This window comes from Mus musculus, chromosome 10 (assembly GCF_000001635.26).
Source record: "Mus musculus strain C57BL/6J chromosome 10, GRCm38.p6 C57BL/6J".
NCBI lineage: Eukaryota > Metazoa > Chordata > Mammalia > Rodentia > Muridae > Mus > Mus musculus.
Window position 1 is genome coordinate 59,246,471 of NC_000076.6, and position 18,873 is coordinate 59,265,343.

The 18,873-nt window shown below is 42.7% G+C and overlaps 2 long non-coding RNA genes across 3 annotated transcripts; one reads left to right on the forward strand and one right to left on the reverse strand.

Moving 5' to 3' along the window:
- The first annotated feature begins 3,826 nt into the window (after nt 1-3,826).
- On the forward strand, nt 3,827-10,391 carry Gm36257. The gene is made up of 5 exons (XR_003949002.1): nt 3,827-4,025; nt 4,543-4,659; nt 5,313-5,390; nt 10,003-10,032; nt 10,159-10,391. It is a non-coding gene; the product is annotated as a predicted gene, 36257 (long non-coding RNA).
- Gm40669 lies at nt 5,937-15,412 on the reverse strand. Of its 2 annotated transcripts, XR_871741.2 has the most exons (4): nt 15,149-15,412; nt 14,838-14,980; nt 7,915-7,996; nt 6,853-7,341 (listed from the first exon to the last, which is right to left on the reverse strand). It is a non-coding gene; the product is annotated as a predicted gene, 40669 (long non-coding RNA). The 2 variants fall into 2 exon arrangements; XR_871740.2 differs by having other exon boundaries at nt 5,937-7,996.
- Nucleotides 15,413-18,873: the final 3,461 nt, after the last annotated feature.

Here is an 18,873-nt window from a genome sequence, read left to right on the forward strand (position 1 = left end):
GATGTGGGTTGAGCAAGGCACTGATCTATAGATATGTTGTTAGGAGTGATTGTATTGCTATGTACATTTAGCAAAACAATATTATTAGGTTTTCCTCTAGGCCCAGAACCTAGCTAGTCTCAAGTTTTTGGCTGTTTTAGCAGTTTCTAGTATGGGTTCCATATCATGGAGTAGGTCTTAAATTCAGTCAATAGTGAATAGTGAGTTACTCCCATAACACTAATGCCACTATTATACCAACATATCTTGCTAGTAGATCATGGTTGTGAGTCCCAGCATTTGTAGCTGGCTGATATTAACGATTGCCCTTCTTCTCCAGCAATGTGCAGAGTATCTTCCAGTACTGTGAATATACTCAGTAGGAGCAAAGCCTCTGCTTAGGCACCAGCTTGACTTTTCTGTGATCAATGACGAGTAAACGTTGTCTTCATCAATATAGCCTTACCATCAAGTTGTAGAAACTGGCAGCCTTGGCAATAGCCTATGATGTTTGGGGATTTCTATACGACCACTTTCGTCAGTGACTCAATGATGTGTAGCCCATTCCTGGTGCTGGGGGTTTTACCAGGTGGCATAACATGTCTAGTTGGGGCACTGTCTCCCTTATTATTGGTAACTCCATTTACTTTTGTTATATGTGTATATCTTAGAAAGCGTCTATAGTAGTAGGTTTCCATTGACTTTTCTGATCTCCTTCAGTGTTGGCTGTCCCTCCCTTTATTCTCTTCGTTACCCTGCTTTCCCATCTCCCTCCCTATTAGTTTTCTTTTCTCTCCATAATACTATATTCTATTTCCTCTTCTTTGGGAGATCCTCTTCTTCCCACTGGTTACTTACTAGGTACCTAACCTCTGTGGATTTATTAGGATTCTAGCACACACATTGAAAGCACAAAAGCTAATCTCTGCACGTAAGAGAAAACATACAATATCTGTCTTCTGGGGCCTGGGTTACCTCATTAGTTCTATCCACTTGCCTGTGCATTTCCCTTGTGTATATGTACCATATTTTCATCACCACACATCTGGGCTGTTTCTAATTTCTATGTATTATGAATGAGCATTCGTGAACAAATATCTCTGTAGAAGGATGTGGAATCCTTTGGGTATACACAACCAAGATTCATATAGGTGAATCTTGAGATGATTCTATTTTCCAATTTTTGAGGAAGATCACACTGAGTTCCATGGTGGCTGTACCAGTTTACACTCCCACTACAAAGAAGGAGCATTCCCCTCTCCTCACATTCTCACCAACCGAGCTGTCATTTGTCTTATTGATCAAGGCCATTCTGGCTGGGGTCAAAGTAGCTTTAATTTGCATTTCCCTGATAACTAAAGATGTCAAGGATGAACCACTAAGTGTTTTTCATCCACTTTTGTTTCACTTCTGAGAACTCTCTGCTTTATTCTATATCTTACTTTTAAAATTGGGTTATTTGTTTTCTCAGTGTCAAGGTTGTTTTGTTTTGTTTTTAGTTCTTTATATAGTTTAGATACTAACCCTCTCTCAGATGTATAATTGGAAAAGATATTTTCCTGTTCTGTACTCCGTTACAATGAGTAAATGTTAGTGTCCTTTGCCAAACACAAGTTTTGTGGTTTCATGAGGTCCCAGTTGTTGGTCTTGGTGTCTGTGCTATTGGTGTTCTATCAGAAAGCCTTTTCCTGTGCCCCTGTATTCAAGCTTACTCCCCACTTTCCCTTCGGTCTTATGTTGAGGTCCTTGATCCATTTAGAGTTGAGTTTTGTACAGGTTGTTAAATATGAATCTATTTTATTTTTTCTATGTTCAGCCATCAGTTTGACCAGCACCATTGGTTGAAGATACTCTTTTATTTATTGAGTATTTCTGTCTTCTTTGTCACAAATTAGTTGCCTGTAGATCCATGGACTTAGGTTTAGGTCTTCAGTTTGATGCTATTGATCAATGTGTCTGTTTTTATGCTATAAAACAGACTGTTTTTTATTACTATAGCTGTGTAATACAAGTTGAAATCTAGTATTGTGATACTTCCAGGAGTTCTTTTATTATTGGGATGTTTTACCTATTCTGGATTTTTGTTGTGTTTTTATATATAAAGTTTAAGATTTGTTTTTTCCATTCTGTGAAGAATTGTCCTGGAATTTTCATTAAGATTTCATTGGATCTATAGACTGCTTTTGGTATAATGGCCTGTTTTGGTTAGGGTTTTACTGCTGTGAACAGATACCATGACCAAGGCAAGTCTTATAAAAAACAACATTTACTTGGGGCTGGCTTACAGGTTCAGAGGTTCAGTCCATTATCATCAAGGTGGGAGCATGGCAGTATCCAGGCAGGCATGGCACAGGCAGAGCTGAGAGTTCTATGTCTTCATCCAAAGGCTGCTAGTGGAAGACTGACTTCCAGGCAACTAGGGTGAGGATCTTATACCCACACCCACAGTGACACACCCATTCCAACCAGGTCACACCTATTCCAACAAGGCCACACCTTCAGATGGTGCCACTCCCTGGTCCAAGGATATACAAACCATCACATGGCCTTTTCACAATTTTAAATGAACATGAAATTTTAGATGATCCATGAACATTTTTTCATCTCTGGTGTCTTCAGTATTTTTTTCTTTCTTCAACTTCTCAAAATTTTGAATTATACAACTCTTTTACATGCTTCATTAAAGTTACTGCAATATAGTTTTTGAGACTCTTGTGAAAGGTGCTGCTTCCCTGATTTATTTCTCAGTCTGCTTAGCATTTGTATATAAAAGGGCTACTGATTTGTGTGTGTGTGTGTGTTAAGTTTTGTATCCTGCTATTTTGCTGAAAGATGTTTGTCAGCTGTAAAAGTTTACTGGTTGGGTTTTTAGAGTCTTTTGTGTATAATATTGTATCATCTGTGAATAAAGGTACTTTTACTCCTTCCTTTTCTATTTATATCCTCTTGATCTCCTTGAGTTGCCTTATTTTTCTAGCTAAGACTTTGAGTACTATACAGAATAGGTATGGAGAAAATGGACAACCTTATCTTGTCCCTGATTTTAGTGAAAATGCTTTGAGTTTCTCTCCATTTAAGTTGATGTTGGCTACAAGTAAAAATTCCTTTATTATATTGGTGTATACCCCTTGTACCCCTAATCTATCCAGGACTTTTATCATAAAAGACTGTTGGGGTTTGCCAAAGGTCTTTTCTGCATCTAATGAGATGATCATGTGGTTTTCATCCTTCTCCGTGTAGTGAGTTATGTTTATTGATTTATGTGTTGATGCATTCCTGGGATGAAGCCAACTTGGTCACCGTGGATAATGGTTTGAATGTGCTCTTCATTTCATCTCCAAGTACTTTATTGAGAATTTTTCCGTCTATGTTCATAAGGGATATTGCTCTACAGTTTTCTTTTTGTTATTAATGGATTTTTCTGTGATTTTGCTATAATGGTACTAGTGACTTCATTAAAAATAATTAGGAGATGTTCCTTCAGTTTCTTTTTTGTGAAACAATTTGAGAAGTATTGGTGTTAAAATCTTTGATGATCTTACAGAATTCTGTGCTGAATCCAACTGGCTCTGGCCTTTTTTGGAACTTTTTAATTTGAAGGGAGAGATTTTTAATTACTTCTATTTCACCAGGTGTTGTGAATCCATTTAAATTGTTTGCCCAATCTTGATTTAATTTTGGTAGGTCATATATATCAAGAAATTTATCTATTTCTTTCAGGTTTTCCAGTTTGATGAAATAACCAAGGAGGAAACCGGAATTCCATATTGGGCAGACCTTCAGCCTAGGAGACCTCAAAGCCCACCCCAACAGAGACACATCCCCTCCAAGAAGGCCATACCTACTCCAACAAGGCCACATTTCCTAATATAGTAACATTCCTGTGGGCCAAGCATTCAAGCACATAAGACTATAGGTGCCAAACCTCTTCAAACCACCATAATGGGCCAGGAGGAAAGGCTGAGAGAGGCATCGGGAAAGATATGGTGGCCCAGGTGCTGGGTTCTTCCATCAGTGCTGAGAGGTAGAATCTCTAGGGAATGGAGGTAGGTAGGAGGAAGAACAAGTTGTCCTCCATTTTGGTTTGGTAAATCCTTAATTTTTGCCAAGCACCAACCTACTTTTCACCTCTTCTCTATTTCTAATTCAAATGTTTAATGGGAAATTTTATCTAAAGAGGACAGAGGATTGCATGGGCTAGTTTATGTTTAGAGAACATGGTGCTGACATATGTGTATGTATGTGTGTTGTGTGTGTACATATATGTGTGTGTGTATATATATGTGTGTGTGTATATATATATATATATATATATATATATATATATATATATATATATATTGGTATGAGACATTTACTAAATCATGGCTGACACCCGACATCCAGGGACCATGAGTCATCTAATAATGGTTGACAGCTGGTGTCCAGGAAACTGCAAAAGTGGGTGATATAATCTCTTGTATAACTATTCCTGGCAAAGTGCCCCTTTTGTGTGCGGTTTTATATAAATATAGCCTTGGGATCAGAGGCTAGTGTCTTCACCTTCATCTTTTGGCTTTCCAGGTAGCCTGTGAAGACCTGTTTGTGCCTACCTGTGGCTTCTGTGGCAGTACCCATGTGTGCTCAGCCTGTATGCCTGAGTGTCTGCCAGAATCTGCCTACCAAGTAGCCTGTGTGCTGGTAAATAAAGTCTGCCTCATATCCCTGGGGCTGCTCACGTTCTTCTTAATCTCTTGGCCTCCTTTGACCTTCCTCCATTCTCAACACCAGAGCTTGGACCTCACACCATTTATTCAGTGTGAATTATACTCTTCATGAGTTATCCCATTGCTAAGAGTCTCTGGACAATAATAATAAAGCATTTTCCAAGAAAAAGTGATGTCATTCAAAAGCAATACCTATGTGTGCTCCCTTCTCACTTCCAGCTAAAATTGTATTCAGTTTAACCACCATTTGTGAAACTACTCTGACAGAGATCAGAACAGGTCAGTAGAGCACATAGGTCCAGCACATGATGCACTGGATTAGATTCCCCAGCACCGAGAAACTGATAGCATGGGTAATAATAACTGATAGCTTGAGCTACCTCATCCCTCCCTACCCACTCCCTCCCTCCCTATTTTCTTTCCTTTCCTTCCTTATTTTCCCTCCCTCTCCTCTCTTCTTCCTCACCCCTTCCCTTTTTTCATTTCCTCCTCCTTCTCCCCCACCCCATTAGGATCTACATATGTTATGAATATGTATAAGTTCTTTAACATATTCACACTTGCTATTTTGAAATCCTTATCTTCTGCTTTAGCTAAATTGCTCTTCTTGGGGCCTATTTCAAATAGGGTTGCTGGCTTCTGGAAGATGCATATTGCCTTGGTGGTTTACGCTGGTGCTTTTGTGCTGGGATCTATGCATCCATAGTAAGTGTTCTACAATGGGTAAGTATTCCACCTGCCTGTTGTACCCCAGGCTAAAGATAGCACTGCTAACTTTCACCCTAACATGTTCCTGGCACTTGTGGTGAAGGGAGTTTGCAGGTGCAGAGAAATCTCAGAGACCTTGAGTATGAGTAATGAGCTCAAGTTCAAACACCCAGGGAGACTGGAACACCTCTTGCTCACCTCCAAGTGATCACTCTGGCGGTCATGAGAAGCACTTGGAATAAAGAGGAAGAATAGTTTGCAACCCACTCTTCCCTGGTCCCATTTCTTCCCTTTGCTCTTGCAGACTCTGTGACTAGGAAGTGCTGAACCTTACCCTGGTGACAATCTGTCCACAGAAGAGTTTGGCTTTTATTCCCTTATCTCAGTTGTGACTTCCTTGCCAGTCATGCAGAATGTAGTTCTGTATGCTTCTCGTTATTCCTCTTTAGATATCAAAGCAAGCAGTTGGTCTCACTGCAGGGAGAGCAAAGACTTTAGGTCTCTCCCAACACTGGGTTAAAATATACACATAGGAATGAAGGAAAATGTTAACACTTACAGAAAGTCTGACAAACATGCTTAAGGTAAAATGGTTTGTGGTCAAGTTGCAGAACCAGCCACGGTCATCTGGGAATTGCTGAGAAGGAAATTTCTCTTAAGTAATAATTTTTAGTGGAATGTACGTTAAACAGTCCAAACGTGGAGACTTAGTGTAGAGAGAGCACAAGCCAGTAATTAATCAGTGCGGCTGGGCTGAGCTCAGCTGAGGGTAGGGTGTGGTTGGCTGGTCGTGGCTCACACAGACTCTTTGCAGGGCTCAGGAATCCTCTCCGATCTTGATCCCAGCAGAGCCTCCTGAGGCTTAGACGAACTGTTTATCCTCTGGTACTGGCCTAGTCTAGAACGGAGTTCAGAGGTTGCTTTGCAAATCCTGCAGACCTCAAGATATGTGGCCAATGTCGCTGCTACTCACAGTGACCTCTTGGGTTTTGAATTCTGCTTTCCTTCTTGTTCTTCCCATTGCTCTGCCATTGGGTGCAAGGACAGAGATGAGGATGGAGAAGGAGCTTCGAGGGGAATCCATGTAGGAAAATGGAATCCTCTGTCAGGGGCCGGCTCCCCACAGCCCTATTTCTATATCCTGCTCTGAGCACCCTGGCAACTGGTGATTGGTTCTCAAGCCTGCTGTCAAAGACAAATCCACCTCCTGTTGTATTATGTGTTTGTGGTCTGGGTCAGGTGTGGATGAGACAAAGCGGTAGAGATACGGCCATGTACCCTATGATTCCATTGCTAGTCATTGCACAGAGGGAAAGTAAGGCCTTTGGGATAGGGAGGTGACAGTCCAAGCCAAGAGAGCAGGGGAAGTGTAGGTCATAGCAACATGGTAGAGAGTACCTTTATCATTGGCGTAATAAAATGTTCTACATAACCATGGTGACATACGCACAACTCTTGTGTGTAGAGTTTAAATCACTGACTTTTAGATTTATTTTTAAAGGTAGAATTTTGTGGCGTGGGGATTTTACAATAATGAAAAAATAAATATGATAGCAGAACAGAAAATGTTGAGGCCCACAGACCTCAAATCTCTCTCATCATTAGGAAAATTCCTAGGTTTGTTTGTTTCTTTCCTTGAGGCATATAGGATGGAGAACTTTTAGATACTCAGTAGATAGTAGATAGTATTTTCCTCATCCTGCCGTTTTTTCCCCTCTGTGAGTCAGTCAGCAAGCAGGCTTCTAGGTAACAGCTGACAAACTGCCAGAAGTCGTCCACCTCGGAGACTGTGCTGGCCACTGCCATATTCCGTCAGCAGAGATTTGTGAGCGCTCAGCTGTGGCTAGACCTGCCCCCAGTGGCTGAGGCCTAGCAGATGTTCACCTCAGGGGCTCACACTTTCGTTAATACAGAAAACCAACAGAGAGAAACCTGCAGTTTCTGTGGCCTGTGGAGGGGAAGTTGGCGGTGCATGACATAAGGAATAAAAAGCAAAGGCAGAGTGGGGAAGAAGCCTGGGAGCACACAGTAGGTTTGCACAACTGTAGGTTCACCTAAGGGAGGCAGAGCGACCCTACCCAGGGATGGTTGACATAAGAAAGCTCAGCAGATAAAGGTACCTGCTGCTGAGCCTGACAACCTGAGTTCAATGAACTTGGTGGAAGAAGAGAACTGACTCCCACAGGATGGCCTCTGATTCCACATGTGTGCTGTGGCATTTACATGTATGCGCATGCGCACATGGGTACACAAATACACATGCACGCGCGCACGCACACGCACACACACACACACACACACACACACACACACACACACACGTACTGAACAACAACAACAACAACAAAAGTAGTGTAGCCCAGCCGGAAGCGGGCCTAAGCAGAGTTAGGCCAGCTTCTACTACACTGTGCAGTGGCCAAACACAGAGTTAGGCAGAACAAGAAACGGGGAACATAAGAGTGAGGGCTGGAAGAAAGGAGTGGCTCCTGAGGGGGTTTGTTGGGTTGCTGTGTGTACTCACCACATCCCTTTCATTCTATGGCTTTGAGCATCTCTGGGTCTTGATGACTGGATGCATCTCTCCTCCATCAGGTAGCTTATCCCTAGAGATAGTAAATATGCAAGTAACCCTGACCTGGCGGCCATGGCTCACAGCCCAGTCACCCCCATTAAGTAGCTCTCAGAATCGGGGCCTCTACTGACTTGACTTGCCCAGTTCTCCAGGGCCAGACACAAGATGATTAGGACACGCTATGGAACCTATGAAGAGTATTCTAACCAACCCCCCCCCCCCTTAGCCTGTTGGTTCTGATTCCCCTGCTCCCTTCGGCAAAAAAGGCTTCTTGTCCACACTGTCTCCTCTCTTGCTGGGACTCTCGTGGAACGCGGTGCTTCTTAAGTGGCCCCTTTAAGACTGACTGCGCCTTCTAGTTCTAGGATCTTCAAACGCAAACTTCTCTTCACGTATATCTTTTAATACGACCCAAATTCAAAAGAAAAAAGAAAGAAAAAACCCACTCGGGTCCACTTTCTTTCATAAGAAGCACATAGGAACTGATGTTCTGTAAGCCACTGACTCCTCACTCGAGCCCATAACATAACAAAGAACAGGATAAGAGCTTGATAATTAAGCCTTCATTTTGTATCAAGCTTTACTTGGGGTCAGCTGCTTATCTTGGCCATAGGCATGTTCATCCTTTAAGGAGTGCTGGGAAGCTGGTGCTAACCAGGGGTCCATCGTAGAAGGCTGAAGAATGGAGGCAGAGACAACAGAAGCATCCCACTGTCCGAGTTCACAATGCCCCGTCCTAGGCCAGTCAACCTAGGATTTATCTTGGACTTCCAAAACAGGAAATTCTTCCAGGACAGCTGCCTCCCCTCCAGGAGGAGGTCTTTTTCTATGACCTGAGGTTACACCCTGGAGCAATGGCAACCTTGGAATAGAAATCATTTTGCTCTCCTCCAGCTATGCATTCTTAAAACCACCTTGAAGAACCAGAAGGAGAGGAGCAGCTGGACCTCGTCCTGACAAAGCTGCTTGCGCTTGGCCTGCCTCTCTTTCTGGTTAGACTTGAAGCTTGAGGCTCAGTTGGTAGAGGGACTGTCTAGCATGCATGAAGCATACTACATAAGCCAGGCATGGTGGGGCACACCTAGGGTTCCAGCACTCAGGAGTTCAAGGTCATTCTTGCCTACAGAGTCAGTCTGGGTTTCAGGTCTGCCTGGGCTGCATGAGACTCCTAAAAACTCTGAAGGTCATGTCAGTGTCTTGCCCTGAAACGTAAACATCAGGCAAACAGGAAACTTATCTGCCAAACTACCACTGTCTGCATATCAGGGCCCGATTTCTAATCTTCTGTAACAGCCTCTGGCCTTTCACAGAGAAAGCCCAAAACATTACAGAGAGCATGCACAGGCTCTAGCCAGTGTCCTAAAGAAAAAGTGAAAAGGATCGAGAAGAGAAAGAACTTACACTTTCCTGGTAATTCAGAAAAGCAGGTGGACTTAGCAATGCACATGGTAACAGCTCCATAGTGACTAGAAAGCAAGTGTGTGTGTGTGTGTGTGTGTGTGTGTGTGTGTGTGTGTGTGTGTCTCAGGGTTGGGGGGTAGGGTGGTGTATGTATTGAGGAAGGTTAAGTATATTATCACTTTGAAGGGATAATGAATATTCCTCCTATCTCCTTTGCTTGTCTTCCTGAGACATGGTGTCCTGGCCAGGTAGGTAATTGACAAGTCCGACAAGATTAACTTGTGGTAGAGAAGACAATATACTATGCAGTGTTTCAATCTTTGGCATGATCGGTGTGGCCTATCTCCATCCAGGGCCACAGATGCTCTTTTCTTGATTATCAAACCTTAAGGGAAGGCAAAGCTGATGACTATATTTTGGTGTTACCATGGAAACAGGAAGGGCCATCTAAAGCCTCAGCGGTCTCCAGAGCTACCATTACCTCAAGTTTACCATAGCAAAGGCTTCACCTTAGACTTTCACTAAGCTTCTCTCAAAGTTCAGGCTTAGCCTTGTCCTTAGGATGCAATCCCCGCCCCCTGTTCTTACTGAGTATGCTCTGATTTAATGTAATTGGGCTTTTTTTTTTCTTGTTAGGCTGTGTTCCTAAGAATTATTGATTTTTAGGTAAGTGTGCCATTTTGTTTGTGCCCATCAATCATATTATTTGTTTTGTATATACATTTATATTGATAATAGCAAAAAATTTCTCCTTTAAATCTGTCAAGAAGTGTTTTTTTTTCCTTTCTGCAGGAAGAAAAAAAGAAGGAAAGAAAGAGAGGGAAATTACTAAGTTCTGTAAGTAAGGCTAAGAAATGACTCAGCGGTGAAGAGAGCTTTCTGCTTTCAGCTCCCAGCATCTATTTCGAGTGGCTCATAACCACCTGTTAACACTAGCTCTAGGATATCACAACTTCTTCTGGCCTCTGCAGCACCTGCACAGATGCTACATACATACACACTCACATCACACACACCACACACACACACACACAGGGACACACATATACACAGTACACAATCAGACATACACAAGTACACACACATACATAAATATACACAGACACATACACACAAACACAAATATATATGTACAAAAGACATACATACATACATGTATTCAATCAGACATACACAAGTACACACGCATACACACATATACACAGACACATATGCACAAACACAACTATATATACAAAGAGACACACATACATACATGTATTCAATCAGACATACACAAGTACACACACATATACACAGACACAGAGATACACACACATACACACACAGAGACACACATTGTATGACATACATACACATATATACAGAGACACACACACACAGAGACACACATTATATGACACACACACCTACACACATATACACAGACACATGCACACACACAGGCACACAATCACACACATACACTCACATATACATAGATACACACATAAACACAGACACACCTCATAAAGACACACACAGACACACACAAGCACATACATGCACACATACACACACATGCACGAACACACATACACAAATAAATCTCTGAAAAATTTTGTAAATTAAAAAGATACCAAATCCTAAATCTTATTGTTATAGCCACAGGTAAGTATAGCTACCATCCTTCAGCAAAGAAACCTCCCTTTACAGCAAATGGAAACCATCATGGGAGTCTACCCCAACAGAATCACCTCCATCATGGTTCCCATATCTATGGCTCAGGGAACACTGCAGAAGAAAGGCCAAAAGATTTTAAGAATATGAGGAAGTCTTCTGAGAAACTGTCTCTCCTACAAATGGCTACACAAACAAGACCAGAACAGTAACAATATAAATGGAAAGGGGCTGGGCAGTTGTGGCGCACGCCTTTAATCCCAGCACTTGAGAGGCAGAGGCAGGTGGATTTCTGAGTTTGAGATCAGCCTGGTCTACAGAGTGAGTTCTAGGACAGCCAGGGCTATACAGAGAAACCCTGTCTCAAAAAACCTAAAAAATTAAAAATTGATTTTTTTTAAAAATTAAAAAAATTTTAAAAAATAAAAATAAAAAAACATGAGAGGGGGAATTTTCACAGGGTCCATCCCTAGACAAAGAGCCACGGGCAACTAATGACTGCTAGGACAAAGAGAATTAGCCTTTCCCAGGGATGAGCCTCCTTATCGGTTGTTCAATGCAAAGCAATTAGCCTTGAAACCAGATATACACCATCAAGAAAACCAGACTCAGCGGGTGTGTGTGTGTGTGTGTGTGTGTGTGTGTGTGAGAGAGAGAGAGAGAGAGAGAGAGAGAGAGAGAGAGAGAGAGAGAGAGAGAGAGAAAGAGAGAGAGAGAGAGAGAGAGAGAGAGAAAGAGAGAGAGAGAGAGAGAGAGAGAGAGAGAGAGAGAGAGAGAGAGAGAGAGAGAGAGAGAGGGAAGAGGGGAGAAGAAGAGAGAAAGAGAGAAATATAATCAAAGGAAAAAAGGCTATCAGTTTGAAAGAGAAAGTATTGGAGAGCTTAGAAGGAGGGCAGCCGGAAGGGCTAATATGAAGAAGGGGGGAAGGGATGTAATTATATTTCAATTAAAAACATTTAAAAAAAAAACACAGCCAGGCATTGGTGGTACATGCCTTTAATACCAGCACTTGGGAGGTGAAGGCAGGCAGATCTCTGAGTTCAAGACCAGCCTGGATTACAGAATGAGTTCCAGGACAGCCAAGGAAGGCTACACAGAGAAACCCTGTCTGAAAGCAAAACAAATAAACCAACCAAACAACAACAACCAATTAAAAAAAAAAACATTAAAAGCTATTTTTCAAAGACAGTATCAAATATACAGAAGGAATATAGAAAGTTATAGGTGTAAAATATTTTTTCGTTAATAAAAAAGGGCTTAAAAGAATGTAAGAGACGGGACGGAAGAAACACACTTCTTAACTAACCAAATCAGCTTGCAATTACCGTCATCCTCTCTAAGCAAACTGTTGTGTGTTTTCCCTATTTGTCTATGGTCATGTGTGCTTTTTAAAATGTGCTGTTGGTCCTGTTGAGGTTTTGATTTAGCTCATTGTTCATCAAGTTTCATTGTTCCTTTCACCAGCTTGCTGCTATAATTTCGATTTAATGGGGAAGCTTTTAATTCTCCTTTTACAAAATATCTCCAAGATCTAGGCTACCACTGATTTGTCAATTTAAAATTTTTATTTATTTGACCTAGAAGCTGTAAGATTAAATAATACCTTCTCCCCTCCCTCCTGAAATGTATTTATTACTATCATGTGTAGAGGTGACTATGTGCCTGTGAAGTCAGAAGTCAGCCTGTAGAATCAGTTCTTCCTACCTTTTTATGGTTGGGGGATTGAACTCAGGTCACTGGGCTGGTATCACTGTGGGTCAAAAGATTTTGCCTGCTGAACCAACCATATGTGTAGTGTATTTTCTTAGTATTGTACCAAATTCATGTATGTATAGGGAAATAAGATGATGTTGTAGGAAAAATCAGACAATTGTTTCATTTTGGAAACCTTCATAGAAAACTCCTTACCGTCCCACATACCCAGTGCTTTTTACTATTAGTAAAGACTAAAGGCCAGACCTGAGCAAAGTCAGGATTCCACTGTTGTCATGGGTATAACCAGACCCTACTTTTTTGCTCATAATCAGAAATGAAAGTGAAATTCCACTGAGATTGGCTTTGGAGTGCAGCCTGTTTGTTTCCGATGGATATGACATGAAACCTCTTGTGATTTTCCCTGTCCCTGCTACCTGTACTGCATGCTGTTTTGTGGATTTATTAGTCTAGGGATGTGGCGGCAAGTGCACAGCGACTCATGTTGCATTTGTTTTCTATTATCCTCCATAATTTGGGCTATTTGTGGTATTCTCGCAGGTTTTTAGCATCTGCTCTGCATTTAGAAGCACTGGCAACTGTCCCATAGCTAGCTCTGGTTCTATTTGCATGAATACAGTCAACAATCCCTTTTGAGTTACAGTGCAAGCTCTTTCCCATTCAGTAGGAAGCCAAATGAGTTTTTCCATTTGGTTTAAGAAGCAGTTTGTAAGGTGTGTCCGGTGTAATTTATCTCTCAACAGTGACGTCAGAGACTACTTTTGAGAAGACCCCTACCCTCTCCTCCTTGGCCCAGCACTGTCAACCTTGCATCCTATTTGGAGAAGGGAATCTTTCTCTAACAAATGTCTCTCTTCGTTTTTTACTGATTTTATTTGTCCCTTGAGCCTTACCCAGCGTTAGATCTGCGCATCCGTTCTCGCTGGTCCAATGAGTAGGGTGTTTTTAGGAAATCCACCATGAGTATTGATGACATTCAGGGCCAGTTGCCTCAGTACAATTTCGATAGAATTATGATCTCAGACCTCTGGATGTCCCAATTTAGGTTTACTGTAGTGGAGGGTGACAACCAGGTAGGCTGAAACCTGGGTTTGCCATAAGGGTCCCCTGAGTGTCTTTGAGGGTATTGTTTGTACTCGTTAGGTCGAAGTCTACCAAGCTAACTGCATGAATTAAACCTGGGAGTGAGTAAGGATTTAACTAGCCAATCACAGTTCTGAGGTGAGAAACAATGGCTAACGAAGCAGTGTGCACAGGTTTGCTAAACATCAGAAGATACATGTAGAGGTGGCCTTTGCTGTGGTATGGATTATGGCAACATACCAGCCTAGTTCTTTGGTTCCATTTGCCATTTTTGTTGTACCTATAGCAGAAAGAAGTTTTGGAGTTTTATCTTGGTTGATAGGAGAAAAGTTTTTCACCAGATATCACCTTAATAATTGATCTCCTAATTTTAAATAGAGGAGTCTTGAAAACTGACTTTTTTATATAGGTCAATAGTGGGTCCCTCCAACTCTAAAGTTTAGGGATGTATTGAGACTAACATAAATAGAATAATGGATGAATTACTTTCTTTGAGGGGCAAGGAAAGTCCTCTATCCTTCTGTTTGACATCTCATTCAAAAAAAAAAAAAAAAAAAAGAGAGACTGACTTCCCCCAACTGGATATAAGGATAGTGTAGTTGTTGAACATTAGATACAGAAGGATTCTCAGTGTAGAATGGTTGGCATAAAAGGAGCCTGAGAAAGGGCCAGTAGTATGAGAAATGGCAAATGGATATCATTATCCCCTGGGCAGGTAGAGGGATTATTTCATCCAAGAGGAAACAAGGTGTGTAGGACAGAGTGTAGGACAAAAGCAACCAGTCAGAGCCCTCAAAATAAGCAAACACAGAAAATGAGGGGCATCCAAATTACTTATCCACCCTGTTCTCATTCATTTCCTTTCTGTTGCTGTGATAAACACCAAGGCCAAAAGCAACTTGGGGAAGAAATGGTCTATTTGGCTAATACTTCCAGGTCAAAATCAGAGAGTAGTCAAGGTAGGAACTCCAGCAGAAGTATGAATCAGAAACCATGGAAGAAGATGACCTACTGACTTGCTCAGTCCACAGGCTGGATGTCTCAGAGAATCCCTGCTGCTGCAGAAGACATGGGGGATCCCTGGAGAGCTGCTGGCCTTCAGTTCACACTGGAGACGCTGGTTCTGCTATGCTGTTGAGGCAAAAACCACAGCTCTCACCTTAAATGGAATAAAAGATTTTTTTTTTTCAGAAGTCATTTTGGAGGACCATGAACCCAAGAACAAAGACGTAGGTTAAGCCAAATCCCATGTCCCAGTGAGGAAGCCATTTCAAACAGTCTTAGAGTTTCACAGAACAAAGACAGTCCTAAATCAAGGCAAGCTTACAATGCTTGGGTGGGTGCATCAGAACCGCAGTTACAGCAAGACGAGAAGAACTTCTCTGTAGGCCTTCGATGCTATCTGAGGGCATTCCTGGGCTTTGTGCTGGTCAAAGGTAGCATTCTGCTAAGTTAAGAAATTCCAAAAAGTTTTTTATGTGTCAATCTCAGTATTGGCTTACACCCAATTCCACTGGGCTCTGCCCAACAGTTACCTAGCAACAGCTTGCATAGCCAGGCCTAAAAAGGACTGCTCAGCTACCACAACTCTCTCCCCTCCCCTCCCTTCCCCTCCCCTCCCCTCCCCTCCCCTCCCCTCCTCTCCTCTCTTCTCCTCTCTTCTCCTCTCTTCCTATTCCTCTTCCTTTTCCTCCTCCTCTCCTCTCCCTCCCCCCCACCCTGTCACCTATTCCCTTGCCCCACCCCCACATTCCCTGTTGGCCTCTTCCTCTCTTCCTCTCTCTCTCTTCTTTCTCTTTTTGTCCTTCTCTGCCCCACTCCCCTGCCTCTACCCTTCTCCAGGTCCCCTTCCCTATCACCTCCAATAAATCTTTATATGAGGTCTGTCAAATGGCTTGATTGTTTAGGGAAACACCCTGGCTGCCTGTCAAGTTGTTCCTGCCAACCTCCTTATTATACCGCTTGTGTTTTTTTACAAAACACAACACTCAGGATGTTACTTCTGACACAGATGTGGCCAAGCAGCTGCTGCTCCTTTTGGCTAGACCTAGCCCAAGAGAAGGGATAATTAGCATCTGGACCTGCATCATTGAAGTCTTTCCAGGGTACTGGGGGCCACTCAGTCTCTGCAGCTAGAGCTTCTTTCTTAGTTTTCATTCATACAGCAAAGGGATGCAGCGTCCATGTGATGGATGGATGAAATCCCAGCAAGAGGGAAGGCCAGAAGACTGAAGGCAAGCGTTTCCCTTCAGCCATGTCCTTCCATGTGGGCTGATGAAGGAAATCCCTCACAAGGGTGCCCGCCCAGCAGCTTGTGTTTTAGTTGACTCCGAATCTAGTCAAGTTGACAACCAAGATTAGCTATTCTACATCTGCTCTAAGATGTTCCCAGTGCATAGTAAGCCTCCTGTCGGAAGCCCGAGTCTGATCGCACTAACTACTGGCCAGGTGTGGAGAGTATTTGTTGAGTCTAAAATGAGGGACTCATAGTTCAGTTCTGAGCTGTTAGAGGCAGTGGATGTAGAAAGAATTGTATGGAGTTTTGTTAATCCTAGGATTCATGTGGGGCAGGAGAGGACCAAGTCCACTACTGTCCAAACTGAAGCAAGCTGTATTTGAGTGCAGTCTAGCTGGCTAGCCTCTTCCCTAGGCCTGGGGATTTTGAGAGCAGCTCCACTGGCTTCTTGAAGTGCTTTTTATAGGAGCAATAAGGTGTTCACAGGGGGCGAGAGAGTTGATGGTTATTCATTGTTAAAAGACTACAATCGAAAGGGGAGGGACAAAGGCGAGGATATACATGAAGTGAATGGAGGTTACAAGCAGTCACAAAAGCAAAAGTGAACCTCGGTGAAGGAGGGCTACAAGTAGTCTGCATCGAACCAGGAACTTACTCTTGATTGCAAAATAGAGGGACTTGACACAGGGCAAACGGACTTATCTCTTAGCTAGATTTCAACACCAAACAAACTGGTTTAACTCTAAGCAGAACTCTCATCCTGCAAGATATGTGTTCTGATTTGCTCTTATTCCAGCCTATGAGGGATTTGTTGTGGCCTGGGTCTCACACTTTCCCACGGTGCCTTTAGAAAAGGGGTAGAGAGGGGGGGTGATCTTAGGGGCATAGACTCCCCAGGTTCAAATAAGGGAGGTCCTGGTTCTCAGGTTCTAGCCTTAAACACCTTTTTGGTAGCAGCTTGGAACTTTGGTGATGTTGTTACATGGTTAATAAGGGCTGAGGTCTCTGAGACTAGTTGTCGGTGAGAAAATGTCTTAATTTTAACACTTCAAAGGGACTTAAACATGCTTTCCCGGGAGATTGCTGATCCTTTTTAGGGTAGTAGGAAGTATAAATGTCCACCCTCCTAAATTCACGATCTCTTCTTTATTATTAATTTGTATTATTATTACATGTACACATATGTACACATATATATGTACATGTATATATGTTATTATATATGTATGTGTATATATGTATGTATATACATATGTACGTGTGTGTGCGTGTAGATATAGACCTATAGATGTGCACACATGAACATAACCTATTAAGTCCATTTAGCTTTGCTTGTGCATACATATGTCCATGGGTGAACACATGGGATTGGACAAGCTATGTGGAAGTTTCTCCCCAGCAGAGAGAAAGATTCTCCTTCTTCCTCAGGCATTGGCCACCTGCAGCTCTTCTAAGCATGGTCCATGTGGGATTTCCCCACTTTACATTGGCATGGTAACCAGTACTGACATTATGCCGGTCTCATTAAGGCAACCGTGTTGTTGAGAGTACATGGGGGCAGCCTTCATATACAGAAGGCAATATAGAGACATGGTGAGTGAGTCTGTGGGCACACCTGAGCATATGGGCACACGGAAGCCACAGCATCTTTGTGCAGTCAGAGGACAACCTCGGGTGCCGCTCCTTCCCATCCTGCTTGTGTGAGACAGAGTCTGCTTGTTCCTTGTCACTGTGCACACCACAGAGTCTAGATGGCTCATGAGCATCTACACAGTCTCCTGCCTCGGCCTCCCTTTTCCACATAGGAGCACTGAGATTACAGATGTGTGCTATGGCAAGTGCTCTTCTGTGGATATTTGGGATTTGAACTCGGGGCCACAGGTGCCTTTCATATGGGCATTTGATGGGCATCCCGGTACTAAGCTGGTGTGGCTGTTTCAGGGAGGTGATATAGGGTAAGAGGTAGGTCCCGGTGGCAGGTAGAAGTTGTTGGGACCAGATCTTTGAGGGTTGTAGCCCAGCTCCACACCCAGCCTGCTCCTTCTGCTTCCTGTCTGCCTCTATGATGTGGCCAGCTGGTCCTTATTAACACTCACATGGACTGGGCCTCTCCTGCTTTCCTGGTATTGATGGACTTAAGTCCTCTGAGACCATGAGCGAAAGAACCCCTCTCTTATGTGCTCCGTGAGTATTTTGTAACAAGAGAAGTGACTAGTACAATCCCCTAGGAAAATCTCCTTCCATGGGAGCATCTTGCTTAACCACAGCACACTACCAAATCCCAGAAACTGGTATTTATACAATCCATTGACCTTCTTTTCACTACATCAGTTCTGCAGGAACCTGTCTGGGTCTCTGTGTGTTTAGCTCTGTGTAAACTTACTACATTGACAGACAGAGGTGACATCACTGTAGCCAATACAGAACAGTTCAATGTGAAGTTCCTATGCTCCCCTCTTGAAGACACAGGTACTCTGCCACAAGTTTCTCTCAGTATATCCTCATTGTCTTGTATATATATATATATATATATATATGTCACTAAATTTGGAGAATTTTGACCATGATTTTCAAAAACTTATTTTCACTCTCAGCCCTTCTGGGAGGTCAACAGTAGGAATTTATAACCCCGTTGTTATTGTCTTCTGGTGCTTAGTGCCTGGATAAACCCTGAACACACTGTGTAACCATTGCCAAACCCAGTCACTCACTATCCCCGGCATCCTGATAGCCCAGCAAGCCAGCTGCTAAAGATAAACCTTCCTTGTCTAGACAAGCCAGGCCAGGAAGTAGAGGCGGCGCACAGCCCCTGAAGC